At 42.4% G+C, this 15,825-nt stretch overlaps 1 long non-coding RNA gene across 3 annotated transcripts in view; it reads left to right on the forward strand.

Annotated features, from left to right (window-relative positions):
- Positions 1 to 3,352: 3,352 nt before the first annotated feature.
- Positions 3,353 to 15,825, forward strand: part of LOC139180150 (uncharacterized) — a 28,046-nt gene continuing 15,573 nt past the window's right edge. The window contains exons 1-2 of one of the 3 annotated variants that reach the window (XR_011564458.1): positions 3,353 to 3,893; positions 9,014 to 9,201. This is a non-coding gene — a long non-coding RNA (uncharacterized lncRNA). The remainder of the gene's footprint in view (positions 3,894 to 9,013; positions 9,202 to 15,825) is intronic. The other 2 variants (XR_011564460.1, XR_011564459.1) reach the window with 2 other exon arrangements.

Genomic DNA, 15,825 nt, shown 5'->3' on the forward strand with positions numbered 1-15,825 from the left:
CCCACATGGACATCCATTCAGATTAGAATATGAATTAACTAAGTAGCTTATTCGTCTGAGTCCTACGTAGAGGTTGCTTAATTGTTGTTAAGCTACAGACGTGTAAGACATGGCAGTTGCCCTTGTCTTGGTGTTGGTGTTATGGAAATATTTTGGAGTAAGTTCTGCTATAGCTTCATCTTGCGGCTGAGAAAGTTGAAGCTCACAGAAGTAACTCATTCTCCATGGTCATAGAGACAGCAAATATTTATACCTAGGTTTTCCTGACTCGGGCACTACTGGGAATGCAAAAGCAACATAATTAGAGAAGCTGGGTGATGGTTCCGTAGTAGCTTGTCCATGGTTTGTCTCAAGAGGAAAGAATGCAGTGTACGTTATCAGTACTCTCCTGGGAAGTTTTCAGTATCTGTGTGTCCAAGACATCAGGCAGGATGTCTTGGGTTTGAGCCTGGAATCTCCACTCAAGTCTCCTAACTCCTTGGTTTATTTAAAAAAAGTGAGAATAATAATGGCACTCACCCCAAAGGGCTGTTTTGAGGATTAGTTGACATTACGAAGGTGCTTCAGTAAGGTAAGGCACTTTTGAGGACATTTATTGTTTTGTCTGTCCAGCTTCTATGAGATAGAGACATTCACTTATGAGTGGGAGCGTAAGTAGAACAGATATGTGGGCATGAAGTAGGAGAGTCCTGAAGAAACCATGAGTACGAGGAGCCAAAATGCAGAGAGTCAAGGATGTGAGCTGCTTATCGCACATGGGTTGGTAGCATCGTCACATTGCTATCCCTGAGGGGCAAGACGGTAACTAACACAGTAGTCTTCTATTGTTGAATATCAAACGAGCACAGACTCAGCTGCTTAAGACAAGGAAATCTATTTTACCACGATTTTTGTGGATCAAAAGTCTAGGCACAGCTTAGCGGGGTCCTCTGCTCAGGCTCTCACAGGCTGAAGTCAAGGTGTCGGCAGGGCTGTGGTTAGATGAGGCTCAGGGTCTTCCAGGCTCATTGGTTGTTGGCAGAATTCAGTTCCTGTGGCTGTAGGACTGAGGCTCTCAGCTCCCAGAAGTTGCCTGCCACTCCCTGCTGCATGGCCATCTCCGCACTTGGCAGTATGCTTCTTCAAGCCCTACATGGGGATTTCACTCCAGTCTTCTACTCAGTGTCTTATGTAACAGTGTAATCATGAGTGACTGTCTTACCATACTCACTGCTCCACATTCAAGAGGAGGGGATTACACAGGGTGTGTACTCCGGGGAGTGGGAGTCTTTGGGGCCACCTTAGGATTCTGCCTACCACTCTCAGTCTAGTCCCAAGGGCCCCTCGCTGTGCTCTACCTTCCTGGGTTCCCACACAATTCCTGTCTCTCATCACTAAATATTGTAATTCCTTGAGTGAATCAAAGACCCTATTTAACATATAGGAAGGAAGCGTAAGAAAAACTATTATCTTCTGAGAAATGATCATTTTTAGTGAAAAAGAAAAAAGTGCACATCAAACATTTTAATTATTCCTGATTTAACTATTAGTTTAATATGAATTTTGATTTCAGCAAAATAGTGGTTCTATGGCCTATAGTTCCTCTAAGTCAGATTTTTTCATGAAGAAAAATAGAAAGCTTAAAAATCAATTTATTTTCTGACTATTCAGATGGAAGAATATTTTTCTGTAAGAGATTTTACTTTAAAATTAACAAATGGGGCTACAATAGTTTTCGGGTTTTTTTTCTAGCTCACAATATAACTTTTCAATTTGTGGGGAGGCCAGAAGATGAATTTCTTTTTAGGAAATGAAACAAAACATAAATATTTTCTCAAAAGAGGCCTGCACAGACAATATTAATTATTAGTGATGAAATGGTATAACCTTATGACATCTAATTTTGGTTGTGTTTCAGAGTATTGATTGATGGAATTCAATTTCCTTTTTGCTTTATTTAAACCCATTTTATAGTTCCTGAGCAAAGGCTTGAAAGCCAGCAAACATGATAAATAAGACTAATGTACACCAAGTACATATTCCTTTCCAAACTGGAAAGTACATACATTCCTTTTTTCTTTTTTTCTCTTGAGGGGGTTACTTGGCCAGATAAGCACAGACTGTACTTATGACTAAGTCAAGAATAAAGTCATAAACTTATAAACTTCAGGAGAGCAGTGTTGAAAATGAATAGATATATGTGAATTTCCACGTAGATGAGACTCCACGGGAAGTCAGTTCAGATGCCCAGCACAGAGAGGACTGGGTCTCGCTCCCCTGGCTCCGGTGCCCTGAGGCCCTTCCCTCTCACTGGCATTAGTGTGCTGCTGGAGTCCGCGGAGAGCGATGCCCCCAGGCCTCTGTCGCTGGGAGAATGTGGGGCAGACATGCGCCAAGGCTTCTAATGTTATTATTTTTGCAGTGGGCCTGGGTCTCTTTTCTTCAGACACTAACCCTCAACACAGTAGGACCAATCTGGCCAATTTGCTCTTTTTTGGTCTCTTCCTTTCATCGTGAAGGCAGTCCTTATACAGGTGTTGAGAAAACACCTGCTTCTGTTTTGTTCCAGGAGGCACTGGTACTTAAGTGATGGTGTTTAAATAACAGGTAGACCCATGGGGCTCCTGGGATGATGGAGCCTCTGGGCTGGATGCTAGCACTTCTGGTCCAGGCATCTTCTGGTCTCCGTGGTCACCAGCATCTCTGCCTCCCAAGGGGACTGACTGGACTTTTTACTCCTCGTGGTTCCTTAAGCCTATATTCAGCCAAGAATATCCCACAACAAACCTCCTTGACAACAAAACACCAAAGCCTTCTAGCTCTAATGACACATCTCTTTCCATTACCATGAGTACCATTTGCCTTTTAGCACACACATTGGGACAGTGTGGCTGGAGCATCAGCTATACTCCTGGCTGGGGATCAGCAGTTTTTCTACCTAGGCCCCGCTGTTGTGTCTGGATCCATCCTCCAGACACCCTTCTCCCATCATGATGATAAATGTCTACCACGGTCTTTTGCTGTTCTTGGGACACACATAAGATTATGCTAGTTCAGCAGGCAGATTTTGAAATTCTTTGGCTTTTAAACAGAAAGAATCAGGCCACTAATCAATTGTCTTCTTGGTCCTCTGCCCCTTAGTTGCTCGTGGTTGCAAAATGATACATGGGGAAAGGCAGCACTCTGTAACTTTACCAGCCGAAATGCAGATAGATATTTTGGTGGATGGTGACATCTGTCTCCTACACCAGTGGTGTCCAGGACTCAAGATCTTGCCATGCTCTATGTAATGTGAGGACAGCGAAGGGATTTGAGCTGCATCCATATGCGATGAGCAAGTGCTCACAACATTCCGGGTATGGTGCTGCTTACTTGCAGGGAACAGTGTTTCTGCTCTCAATAGTCCCCTCTGACTAGGTTCCCTTTATTTTCTCTGTGATGTGCTGAAAACTCCTGCAGTTGCCGAGAGGCTTGGTGTGACTTGTTTATCAAGTGGTGTGATGACAGAGGGATTTATCTCCAAAGCACTGCCATCATAGCTGGGTTCTCTCGCTCTCTTGATTCCAGAGCAATGCCTTTGTGTTGAAGTGACATTTCTTCCTGGAACACGTGCTCTTTGTCTCCTTAGACATGGACCTGTTCCTCTGAATGATAAAATTCAGGTTTGGAGACCTTAACAGCATTTTCTTCAATGTTCCTTTCCCATATTTCTGAAGCAAACCCCTTCTGGTTCTGAGGGAACCACACACCCCTCTGCATGCAGAGGGCATTTGCCCGTGCCTGCTCCTTGGGATCAGAGATGAGCTTCCGAAAAAATATAGACATCCTGGGGCCAAGGAGGAGCTTAGTCAGCAGTTACCAGCTAGCTTGAGAAACGAAAAGTCCATTTATCAAGGATAAAATCGTATTACCCTGTAAGTATCTCTCTCTCTCTCTTCTTTTCTGTCTCTATAGATTAACTTTTCCTGGACATTACACAAATGCAGTCATGTAATATGTGGTCTTTTTCTCAATCTTAGAGGAAACAGCATTGTCTTTCACCAATAAGTGTGATGGTAGCTGCAGATTTTTCAAAGAATCCTTTTATCAAGTTGACAAAATTCTTTCCATCTCTAGTTTTGAGTCTTATCATGACTGAGTGTTAGATATTGACAAATGCTTTTTTTCTATGTGTTGACATGATCATATGGTTTTGTCCTTTATTCATATTAATTAAAATTACTTTACATTGACTTTTAGATATTAAGTCAACTTTGTACTCATACTGAGTCATGGTGTATAATCCTTTTGATATGTTGCTGAGTTCAGCTTGCTGACATTTTGTTGAGAATTTTTGCATTTAGACTTGTGAAGAATATTGGCCTGTAGTTTTCTTTTCTTGTGATGTCTTTGTCGGGTTTTAGTATTAGGGGAATACTAGCCTTGAGTGACTACTTGGGAAGTGTTCTCTTTTGTGTTTTGTGGAAGAGTTTTGAAGGAGTGGTGGTGTTTGTCCTGTAGATATTTTATAGCATACACCTGTGAAGACATCTGGACCCAGCCTTTTATTTGAAGAAAGATTTTCAATTACTAATTTACATTCTGTATTTGTGATGGATCTGTTCATATTTTATCCTTTTCACTTAGTCAATTGTTACTGGGTACCTTTTTTGAATCTTCTTATTTCATCTAAATTGCCTAATTTGTTAGCATAAAAGTATTCATAGCATGTCCTTGTAATCCTTTTATTTTCTATAGGATTGGTAGTGATGTCTCATCTTTCATTCCTGAGTTTAGTAATTTGAGTCTTCTCACTTCTTGGTTGGTCAGACTGGCTCAGGTTTCTCAACCTCAGCACTATTGATATTTGGGCCCAATAGTTTTTATTATGTGGGGGCTTTCATGCTATGTAAGATGTTTGGCAGCATCTCTCCCTGGCCTTGGGCAACCACTCATCTGCTTTTTGTCTCAATGACTTTGTTCATGTTTTCTAGAATTTTATATAAATGGTCTCATGCAGTATGGACTCTTTTGTGTTTGGCTTCTTTCATTTAGCATAATGATTTTAAGATTCACCTATATTGTTGTATCAGTTGTCCATTCTTCCTCCTCCTCTGTTATTTTTTTTTCCTTAGTAGTATTCTATACTGTGGATATTGCACAGTTTGTTTATCTTTACCTATTGATGAAAAATTGTTTTTTTTTCCCCTCAGTTTGGGGTTATTATGAATAATACTGCTTTGAACACTTACATTTAACTCTGTGTGGACTTATGTTTTCATTTGTGAATTCCTAGGAGTGGACCTATGGAAGGTGTATAGTTAACTTAAGAGACGGATAAATAGTTTTTCTATGTGGTTGTTCCATTTTGCATTCCTACTAGCAGTGTATGGGACCAGTTACTCTATATCCTTGCTAGCATTTGGTATTGTCAGTATATACCACATTTTATTCAAGTATAAATTCATGTAAATGATGGTTGCAAATAATTCAGTTCAGTTCAGTCCCTCAGTCATGTCCGACTCTTTGCGACCCCATGAATCGCAGCACGCCAGGCCTCCCTGTCCATCACAAACTCCCAGAGTTCACTCAGACTCAAGTCCATCGAGTCAGTGATGCCATCCAGCCATCTCATCCTCTGGCGTCCCCTTCTCCTCCATCCCTCAATCCCTCCCAGCATCAGAGTCTTTTCCAATGAGTCAGCTCTTTGCATGAGGTGGCCAAAGTACTGGAGTTTCAGCTTCAGCATCATTCCCTCCAAAGAAATCCCAGGGCTGATCTCCTTCAGAATGGACTGGTTGGATCTCCTTGCAGTCCAAGGGACTCTCAAGAGTCTTCTCCAACACCACAGTTCAAAAGCATCAATTCTTCGGCGCTCAGCCTTCTTCACAGTCCAACTCTCACATCCATACATGACCACAGGAAAAACCATAGCCTTGACTAGACAGACCTTTGTTGGCAAAGTAATGTCTCTGCTTTTCAATATGCTATCTAGATTGGTCATAACTTTCCTTCCAAGGAGTAAGCGTCTTTTAATTTCATGGCTGCAGTCACTATCTGCAGTGATCTTAGAGCCACAAAAAATAAAGTCTGACACTGTTTCCAGTGTTTCCCCATCTATTTGCCGTGAAGTGATGGGACCAGATGCCATGATCTTCGTTTTCTGAATGTTGAGCTTTAAGCCAACTTTTTCACTCTCCACTTTCACTTTCATCAAGAGGCTTTTTAGTTCCTCTTCACTTTCTGCCATAAGGGTGGTGTCATCTGCACATCTGAGGTTATTGATATTTCTGCCGGCAATCTTGATTCCAGCTTGTGTTTCTTCCAGTCCAGCGTTTCTCATGATGTACTCTGCATATAAGTTAAATAACCAGGGTGACAATATACAGCCTTGACGTACTCCTTTTCCTATTTGGAACCAGTCTGTTGTTCCATGTCCAGTTCTAACTGTTGGTTCCTGACCTGCATACAGATTTCTCAAGAGGCAGATCAGGTGGTCTGGTATTCCCATCTCTTAATTACATGTATTGAAAATAATCTTGAAGAATTTTTATGTTTTTGTAACTAAAGTGCTTCCCAGGTGGCGCAGGGATAAAATATCTGCCTGCCAATGCAGGAGATGTGGGTTTGATCTCTGGGTCTGGAAGATCCCTTGAATTAGTAAAGGGCAACCCACTCCAGTATTCTTGCCATGGACACAGTCCATGGGGTTACAAAGAGTCAAACATGACTAAGCACACAGGCAACTGAAGTAGTTTATAGATCTCCCTCTTTTTTTGTTCTCTTATGTTGTATTAAGTCAATTTCTTTTCACTAAGGAAAGGAAGTTCATATTCTAGTCACTACTGCCGCTGCCGCTGCTGCTGCTAAGTCGCTTCAGTCGTGTCCGACTCTGTGTAACCCCGTAGATGCTAGTGGACAGTTAAACCCATTGTAGCTGAGGTTAATGAAAAGCACTGCTATTAGTATCCTGGCAGAAAAAAAGAAATCTCTAAATTACAACTGGGGAAAAATGGAGAAGGAACAACAAGTGATTAAATATTGTATGTGAAACTGAGGGACTAGGTTAGAATATGGTGATTTTCACAGTAGTTCTGATCATATATGGTCACATTGCTGTCCCCAGACCAGAGTTCCACCTTTAGATTTCAGAAGCTGGGCAGCCAAATCACACCAAACCTATCTCTTAATGGTGAGTGTGCTTTCCACTCAGTTTTCCATTTCCCACCATCACTCTCTGGCCGTGTTAACAGGGCCTCCTAGAAGACCAGAGGTCATGAGAAATTGGCAATAGCTGTGACCGATTCCCCAGTTTTCCCTGAGGCTGCCCGTCTGCTGCCTTTACTATTTAGTTATCAGCAAACAAAGCAGCTGGAGTCAGGCTGGGCAAGGAGGAGGATGTGGGTGGGGTGGTCATTACTGGCCACAGCGAGTACCCTGGGAAGTCCAGAGTTCATGAGCTTCCTTTTACTCTTGGGGCTCCAGTGTAAGTTGAGTGTGTAAAAGTGGAGAGAGAAAGAAGAAAAGAGGAAGAGAAAAAAAAAGACAAAATTTGCGACCAAGGAAAAGAGCTTTAAAAAAATACAAACAGTATACAACAAAGTTTCCCATTTTTACAGTAAAAATGCTCACTGTGCCCTCTGCCTGCTCGTGCAGCGGCCTGTTCTGATGGGGGTAGGACGAGCACCATGAGAGTGGCTTGTTGTACCCACACGTGTCACTGCAGCCTTACCCGAATCAGTACGTGCAGGATGGAGGCTGGATGAAGGGGAGGAGCAGTCCTGGCTTAGGCTGGAAGCCTGGCTCTGATGCTTACAGACCTCAGCTCCTCTGGGCCTCAGTTTCCTCATGTGTAATGCAGTGGAGATAATATCCTTGTATGTGTGCGTGCCTGCTTGGTCGCTTCAGTCATGTCCGACTCTTTGCAACCGTATGAACTGTAGCCCACCAGGCTCCTCTGTCCTTGGGATTCTCCAGCAAGAATACTGGAGTGGGTTACCATGCCCTCCTTCAGTGGATCTTTCTAACTCTGGGATCGAACCTGCATCTCCTGCATTGCAGCTAATTCTTTACTGTTGAGCTACCGGGGAAGCCCAAATAATATCCTTATCAATGAGCTATTGTGGGGATCAAAATGAGCATGAAAGTTGGCATTCAATATAAAAACTCTGTTCACAATATTTTTGCTTTTTCCAATTTTGAAACGTTATTTATGAGAGTTAGTTCTTAACTATCTCTAAAATGTCATATGTCTTCAAGGACATGGTGGGAATATAGGATTAAATAATTTCTTCTGGGTGTCTTTTACTTTCATTGCTTTGATGATTAGCATCCCAGATACTTGCCCACAGGCAGCACTTGAAGGATCGTGGCTCACAGAAGTTTAATTCTTTCACTCAATTACTGAAGCTTAGCGTATTTTAGTTACTCTCAGTTTAGGTTTCACACTCTCTGGCCTTGCAGTATTGCACCAAACTATCCTTCCCTCTTGAGGATTCTCCACAGTTTTTCCTCCATTAAACCCAGTAATGAGTTTTGTTACCAAGATGCCTGCTGTTTCCATGCCTACAAGTCCTGTTTTCCAAACTGGCTGTTCTCAGGCTGGCGAGAGTGAACTGATTTAACTCCAGAAACATTTTCAACTTCCTGAAAGCTTCAATGGCCAGGGGTGCTCCCCACAGATCCTCTGTGGTAATTTTTTTTTTTTTTTTAAGTTTCTGCTTTCTTTACAGACATGATGATTTTCTGTAATGCTCTCTAAAATGTAGCATCCATCATGTTGTTCTGTGGTTATCAACAAAAACCTCCCTATCTCCTCCCTGCTCCTTCTTTCCAGAATCTCTTGAATGCTTTGATCTCCAGCTGCTTTTTCGGTCATTTTGGTTTCCAGAACTTTTACCTGTTCTGGAGGAACATGTCATCCTTGAACTGCCTTGGCGATGACTTTCCATGGTGTCTGACACCAAAGACTAAAAATAGCAAGATGAAGCCGAAAGCATTCTCCAAAGAAGTAAAATTGAATAACGTAACCAGATTATTCTTGGTTATCTTGCAGATATCCGTGTGACCAGACGTCTACAAATGGCGGTGAGATCATTTCTAGTCGCCCTTTAATCTGTTGGCAGCTGGCTTCTGAAAGCTTCTTGTGAATTTTTTTCTTTGTTTTCCCCCAAGCCAAAGGCAGCCAGCAGTATTTGAAACTTTCCGTACTGGATTGTCCTTCTGACTTTCACATGGACCTTGGTCAGTTCCCTTTTCCTTTCTTTCCTCATTTCAGGCTTGTTTTGGAGGTGGGGGAAGGGAGTGTTCTACGTTTTCACAGTGGTTGCTAAGAAAGCATCTTCTCTGTTTATAGGCCCCTAACAAATAGTGACAGCTGAAAGACAAATATGGTATGGTGTTTGCAGGAGGAGGATGGAAGGCGGCCAGCAATTAGCAGCTCCGAGCACCAGCGCTCACAATGAGGCCTTTGAGAGCGGGGATTGGCATTATGCTTCCACAGATTGCTTGCAATAATTTAAAAAGGGGCTTGCCTCATGCCTTCAATGACAAACTTATTTCCAGAAATCAGCCAGGGTTGTATAACTTGATAGGGTTGTAAAATAACATAGTCTTTTCTTTCTCAAAGAAGCCTTTGCTTATGAACGGGAGCCAAATCTCCATTCTCTAAATCTCCAATATCCATTTTCACAACAGGGTTCTTGAACCTTCTAGTCAGAGGCTGGAGTGTCACCAGCCAGAAAAGTAAGCCAGGTGTAGTGTCCTTCATGTTCACCCTTCGTTTGGGAGCCTTTATTCCATTCTGGTGGAGTGGTCCTAGGGTAGGAGTTTGGAAAAGCATTGTGCAAAGAAAAGAAAAATGAAGTTGTCTTTCTATCTAATACTGATATCTCATAGGAATTTAGGTTCTTCATTTCCTAATTTTATAGTATAAAAGAAACGGTTGTGTGTGTGTTGCTCAGTCGCTCAGTCGTGCCTGACTCTTTGCGACCCTATGGACTGTAGCCTGCCAGGCTCTTCTCTTCATGGAATTCTCCAGGCAAGACTACTGGAGAGGATTGCCATTTCCTCCTCCAGGGGATTTTTCCGACTCAGGGAACGAACCTGCATCTCCTCCATTGCAGGTGGATTCTTTACCACTGAGCCACAAGGGAAGCCCCCAAAAGAAATGGTTCAGTTCAGTTTCTCAGTTGTGTCCGACTCTTTGCGACCCCATGGACTGCAGCACACCAGGCCTCCCTGTCCATCATCAAGTCCCGAAGCTTGCTCAAAATCATGTCCATTGAGTTGGTGATGCCATCCAACCATTTCATCTTCTGTCATCCCCTTCTCCTCGTGCCTTCAATCTTTCCCAGCATCAGTGTCTTTTCCAATAAGTCAGTTCTTTGCATCAGGTAGCCAAAGATCTGGAGTTTCAGCATCAGTCCTTCCAGTGAATACTTAGGACTGATTTCCTTTAGGATGGACCGGTTGGATCTGCTTGCTGTCCAAGGGACTCTCAAGAGTCTTCTCCAACACCACGGTTCAAAACCATCAATTCTTCGGCATTTAGCTTGCTTTATAGTCCAACTCTCACATCCATACATGACTCCTGGAAAAACCATAGCTTTGACTAGATGGACCTTTGTTGGCAAATAACGTCTCTGCTTTTGAATATGCTATCTAGGTTGGTCATAAGTTTTCTTCCAAGGAGCAAGTGTCTTTTAATTTCATGGCTGCAGTCACCATCTGCAGTGATTTTGGAGCCCCCCAAAATAAAGCCTGTCACTGTTTCCACTGTTTCCCCATCTATTTGCCATGAAGTGATGGGACCAGATACCATGATCTTAGTTTTCTCAATGTTGAGTTTTAAGCCAACTTTTTCACTCTTCTCTTTCACTTTCATCAAGAGGCTCTTAGTTCTTCTTCACTTTCTGCCATAAGGGTGGTGTCATCTGCACATCTGAGGTTATTGTTATATCTCCCAGCAATCTTGAATTCAGCTTGTGCTTCATCCAGTCCAGTAATTCTCATGATGTACTCTGCACATAAGTTAAATAAGCAGGGTGACAATATACAGGCTTTGAGTTACTCCTTACCCAATCTCGAACCGGTCTGTTGTTCCATGTCCAGTGCTAACTGTTGCTTCTTGACCTGCATACAGATTTCTCAGGAAGCAGGTCAGGTGATCTGGTATTCCCATCTCTTGAAGAATTTTCCACAGTTTGTTGTGATCACACAGTCAAAGGCTTTGGCATAGTCAATAAAGCAGAAGTAGATGTTTTTTTCTGGAACTCTCTTGCATTTTTGATGATCCAGTGGGTGTTACAATTTGATCTCTGGTTCCTCTGCCTTTTCTAAAACCAGCTTGAACATCTGAAAATTCACGGTTCATATACTATTGAAGCCTGGCTTGGAGAATTTTGAGCATTACTTTGCTAGCGTGTGAGATGAGTGCAATTATGTGGTAGTTTGAGTGTTCTTTGGCATTGCCTTTCTTTGGGATTGGAATGAAAACTGACCCTTTCCAGTCTTGTGGCCACTGCTAAATTTTCCAAATTTTCTGGCATATTGAGTGTAGCACTTTCACAGCAGGAGGGAACACAGCCCCGCTATTTAACAGAAAATTGAATTAAAAATTTACTGAGCATGGCCCCGCCCATCAGAACAAGACCCAGTTTCCCCCTCAGTCAGTCTCTCCCATCAGGAATCTTCTGTAAGCCATTTATCCTTCTCTTATCTTCTCTATCCTTCTCTGGGCAGACAGACTGAAAACCACAATCTCAGAAAACTAACCAATCTGATCACATAGACCACAGCCTTGTATAATTCAATGAAACTATGAGCCATGCTGTGTAGGGCCACCCAAGATGGATGGGTCATGGTGGAGAGTTCTGACAAAACATGGTCCACTGGTGAGGTGAATGGCAAACCACTTCAGTATTCTTGCCTTGAAAACCCCACGAACAGTATGAAAAGGCAAAAAGATAGGACACTGAAAGATGAACTCCCCAGGTCGTTAGGTACCCAAATGCTACTGGAGAAGAGTGGAGAAATAATTCCAGAAAGAATGAAGAGATGGAGCCAAAGAGAAAACAACACCCAGTTGTGGATGGGACTGGTGATGGAAGTAAAGTCCGATTCTGTAAAGAGCAATATTGCATAGGAACCTGGAATGTTAGGCCCATGAATCAAGGCAAATTGAAAGTGGTCAAACAGGAGATGGCAAGAGTGAACGTTGACATTTTAGGAGTCAGTGAACTCAAATGGACCGGAATGGGTGAATTTAACTCAGATGACCATTGTATCTACTACTGTGGGCAAGAATCCCTTAGAAGAAATGGAATAGCCATCACAGGCAACAAAAGAGTCTGAAATGCAGTACTTGGATGCAATCTCAAAAATGACAGAATGATCTCTGTTCATTTCCAAGGCAAAGAAATGGTTATCTGGGATAAAATAGAAGGCTATGAGATAATACTTACTGGAAAGGAGGCCATAGTAGACAGATGAGGAACAGACAGTGATGTGAAGGAACAGAGACAATGATGAATGATGGAGGGGATGACGACAGGACCCCTTCTAATGTCCTTCACACATATATCAACTTTGCTGTCATGCACACCCCACCCCCTCCCCCAGCCCTAGCCATAGGTCCCATAATGATCTCAGTTTACAAGGGAACAGAAGAAGGCATACATTACCTGCCCAGGATACGCAGTGGATGGTGGAGCTGTGGTCTGAATACAGGCGGCTTGATTCAGAACCAGTGCTCAGAACCCTGGCTCTCTGTTGACTCCGTTGGGAGGCCTCCATTCTCCAAGCCTCAGCTTGTGTTCTCCGTCTTTTAGTTTGATCAACAGCACTTTTGGTTCTGGGGAAACTGCCTGGAGAAAACTTTTCTGCCCATTTAGTAGGAAGACCACCTAGCTTGCCTGTCTTCTTTTTCCGTAAGCCTCCTCTAAGGGGACATTGCGTATGAAAAATTCTGAAGTGACTTTAGAGAAAACAGAGGACATGTTGATATGGAAAGAATAATAAAATTCTCAGTGTTAATTCTTTTCCCAACTCAGTGTACCATTCACAATCTGAACGTCTCAGTTCAGTACCACCATCTTCAGATTTTCTTGAACCCACAAGTGCTTAGATTTAATTTTTCTGGAATCCAAATTATGTCAGAAACCATCCATAGGCAGGTGCTATCAGGTAATCAGTGGAGAAAAATTCAAGTACCTATCAGAAGCATTTCATTCCGTTGGAGAATTAAGATACATATTTGTTGATAGAACTGATTAGGCAGAGTTTGTCCTTGGCTTCAGGAGGAAATTCAAATTTCTCATCTTCAAGGGCCCTACTTGCCTCTTCATCCTCTGGTGCGGTGCGTGAGTCTGCAAATGCAATACTCTCTGCCTTTATATCCTTCTTGGCCTCTTCACTTAGGAACCTCTAGTGTAAATTTTCTCCTTTACTAACTCAGGTTATTAGGCATTACTTTACTCACTTAAAAAGAAATTTGAAGAGTTTCAATACTGGCTCTTGAAATTATTTGGGGTTGAATGGAGACTTTTTTTTTCATTTTATACCCATATGATTTATTTTGTAAAATTTCCATATTATTATTTTTGAAAAGAAATCTAATTTAAAATGACAAGGCTTTAATTACTTTAAATGTTTATGGAGCATACTTTAAAAAAATTTATTTCTAAGTGAAGGGTAATTGCTTTACAGTATTGTGTCGATTTCTACCCAATATCAATGTGAATCAGCCATAGGTTTACCCATGTCCCCTCCCTCCTCCCCTCTCCCTCCCTATCCCACCCCTCTAGGTTGTCACTAAACCCCTGTTTGGGTTCCCTGAGTCATACAACAAATTCCCACTGGCTATCTATTTTGCATATGGTAATGTATGTTTTCATGTTAGTCTCTCCATACATCCCACCCTCTCGTTCCTCCCCTGCCAGCTGTGTCCATAAGCCTGTTCTCTGTGTCTGTGTCTCCACGGGGGTATGGAGCATATTTTTTATGTGGCAAGGATCTGAGGGCGGCCTTGGGAAGCTCGTCCCCTGGGCAGTGAGGGGCAGTGGAATTTTTATCGTGTGAGAGATGATACCCATACAGTGGTTATGATACAGCCTGCCCCACTGGCAGCAAGATCCACTTGTTACGGGAGCACAGAACACAGTGGAGGGTGAGAAGGGGTGGCAGCATTAAAGAAAGGTTTATAGAAGAGATAATATTTTAGTTGGATTTTGAAGGATGTATTCACCTTCATTCAACAATATTGTTGAATGCCTGTTCTATGTAGGCTCCATGACAGGCACAGGGTGTGAAGAGGGGGGAAAAAGGCTCACCCTCTGTGTGGATTCAGAAGCCAGGAGTTGGCATTGGCAACTGCCATGGGCAGTGATCTGGGTGGCGGGAGGCAGTGTCAGGCTCAGATGTCAGCAACGAGGGAAGCCATCGTCTGCCCAGTCCAGCGCGGACCAGTTGTCCCGAGGGGCACAGATCCAGAGTCCAGCCTCATCAGGCTGCCGCCCTGCAGAGGCCAGCAGAGGACGACGTCTGCCCCCACCATTGCTAGGAGGATCCTCAGGTTTCCCTTGGACCCAGAGCAATTCGGGAAGGAAGAGGGAAGGGAGAAAAAACCGGTTAGCCAGTGTGCTTTGCGCTTAATGAGTCTTTACCAAAATTAAATTGTCTTAAACCAGAAATGTCTGAGATGCTAATTGCTAAGTTTGAGCTAAAGTAAATTTTTACTGCTACTCAACAGTGTAAGAGTTCTTGGGGCAGTTTGGTTGGCTACACAGTCTATGATCTAATTGGTAAGAAATATCTGAAATAGGCAAATTCATAGAGACAGAAAGTACCATTAGGTACCATCCTAATCTGGTACCATGTTGCTTAACAGACTACATATAGCTTTACATTATTTCTACCAAAGAATAAACTTCAAAAAGAAACACAACTGGTAATCATAGACAGCTCTGCAAAAATAAAGCAATCCACAAGGTGTATAAACTCAGTGTGAGATGACACTTACAAATTCAAACACTTTGGGTTAAGTCAGTGTTTTATCTTTTTGATTTCTCTTATACTTCAAAGATAACAAATGGCATGTTATGTTCTAAATCAGAGTGCATCTCACAACTATTAAGTATACTGATTCAGAACAAATTTTTTAAAATTTTCATTTTCACTTTTACGTCTATTGATATTGTTATCACAGAAAACTTTTATGTGGAAAATAAATTACCATCACTCTTTTTTAAGAGCAAGACTGGAAGTGGGCCATTTCTCATATTGTTTTTATCATTCCTGCAGTTGGCTTGGCTTGGAGCCGCATAGTTGTCATGGACCCCACCATTTCCTTTGATCCTTAACCCAGTCATTGGCCAAGTCTTGCTTCTTTTATTTTTGTAACTCCTCTGACACGTTTTCCATGGCTGCTGCCTTACTGTAGACTCTCCTCTCCCCCCACCTGGACCAGCATGGCTGCCGGCTTCTTGGCTTCTGTCTCACCCCCTCTAAAGGCTCCAGGGTCATCTTCTTAAGCTTCGTGTCATGTCGCCCAGCTCACTTCCCACATGCCCTTCACCATGCTTTCATTGATTGAATCTTCATTTTTCTCTCATACTTTGGTCTGTCTTCTTTACACAGCGATATCATCTCCAACATTTCTTTCTTCTTTTTCTGTGTGAACTAGAGAGTTTACACCTTTAAATGCTTCTAAAAAGAAGAAACATTCTTTTCTTTTTTTTCTGAAGCTCTTTAATCATATACCATTCATTTTTCCTGTAGGCTGAGAGTTATCCCTGTCAGCTGCTTGGAATCCTTTCTGGAACAAGAGAGCAGAGAAATAAACCATGGACATGGGTGTCTTAATTATTT

The sequence above is a fragment of the Bos indicus genome, chromosome 27 (genome assembly GCF_029378745.1).
Source record: "Bos indicus isolate NIAB-ARS_2022 breed Sahiwal x Tharparkar chromosome 27, NIAB-ARS_B.indTharparkar_mat_pri_1.0, whole genome shotgun sequence".
Classification (NCBI taxonomy): Eukaryota; Metazoa; Chordata; class Mammalia; order Artiodactyla; family Bovidae; genus Bos; species Bos indicus.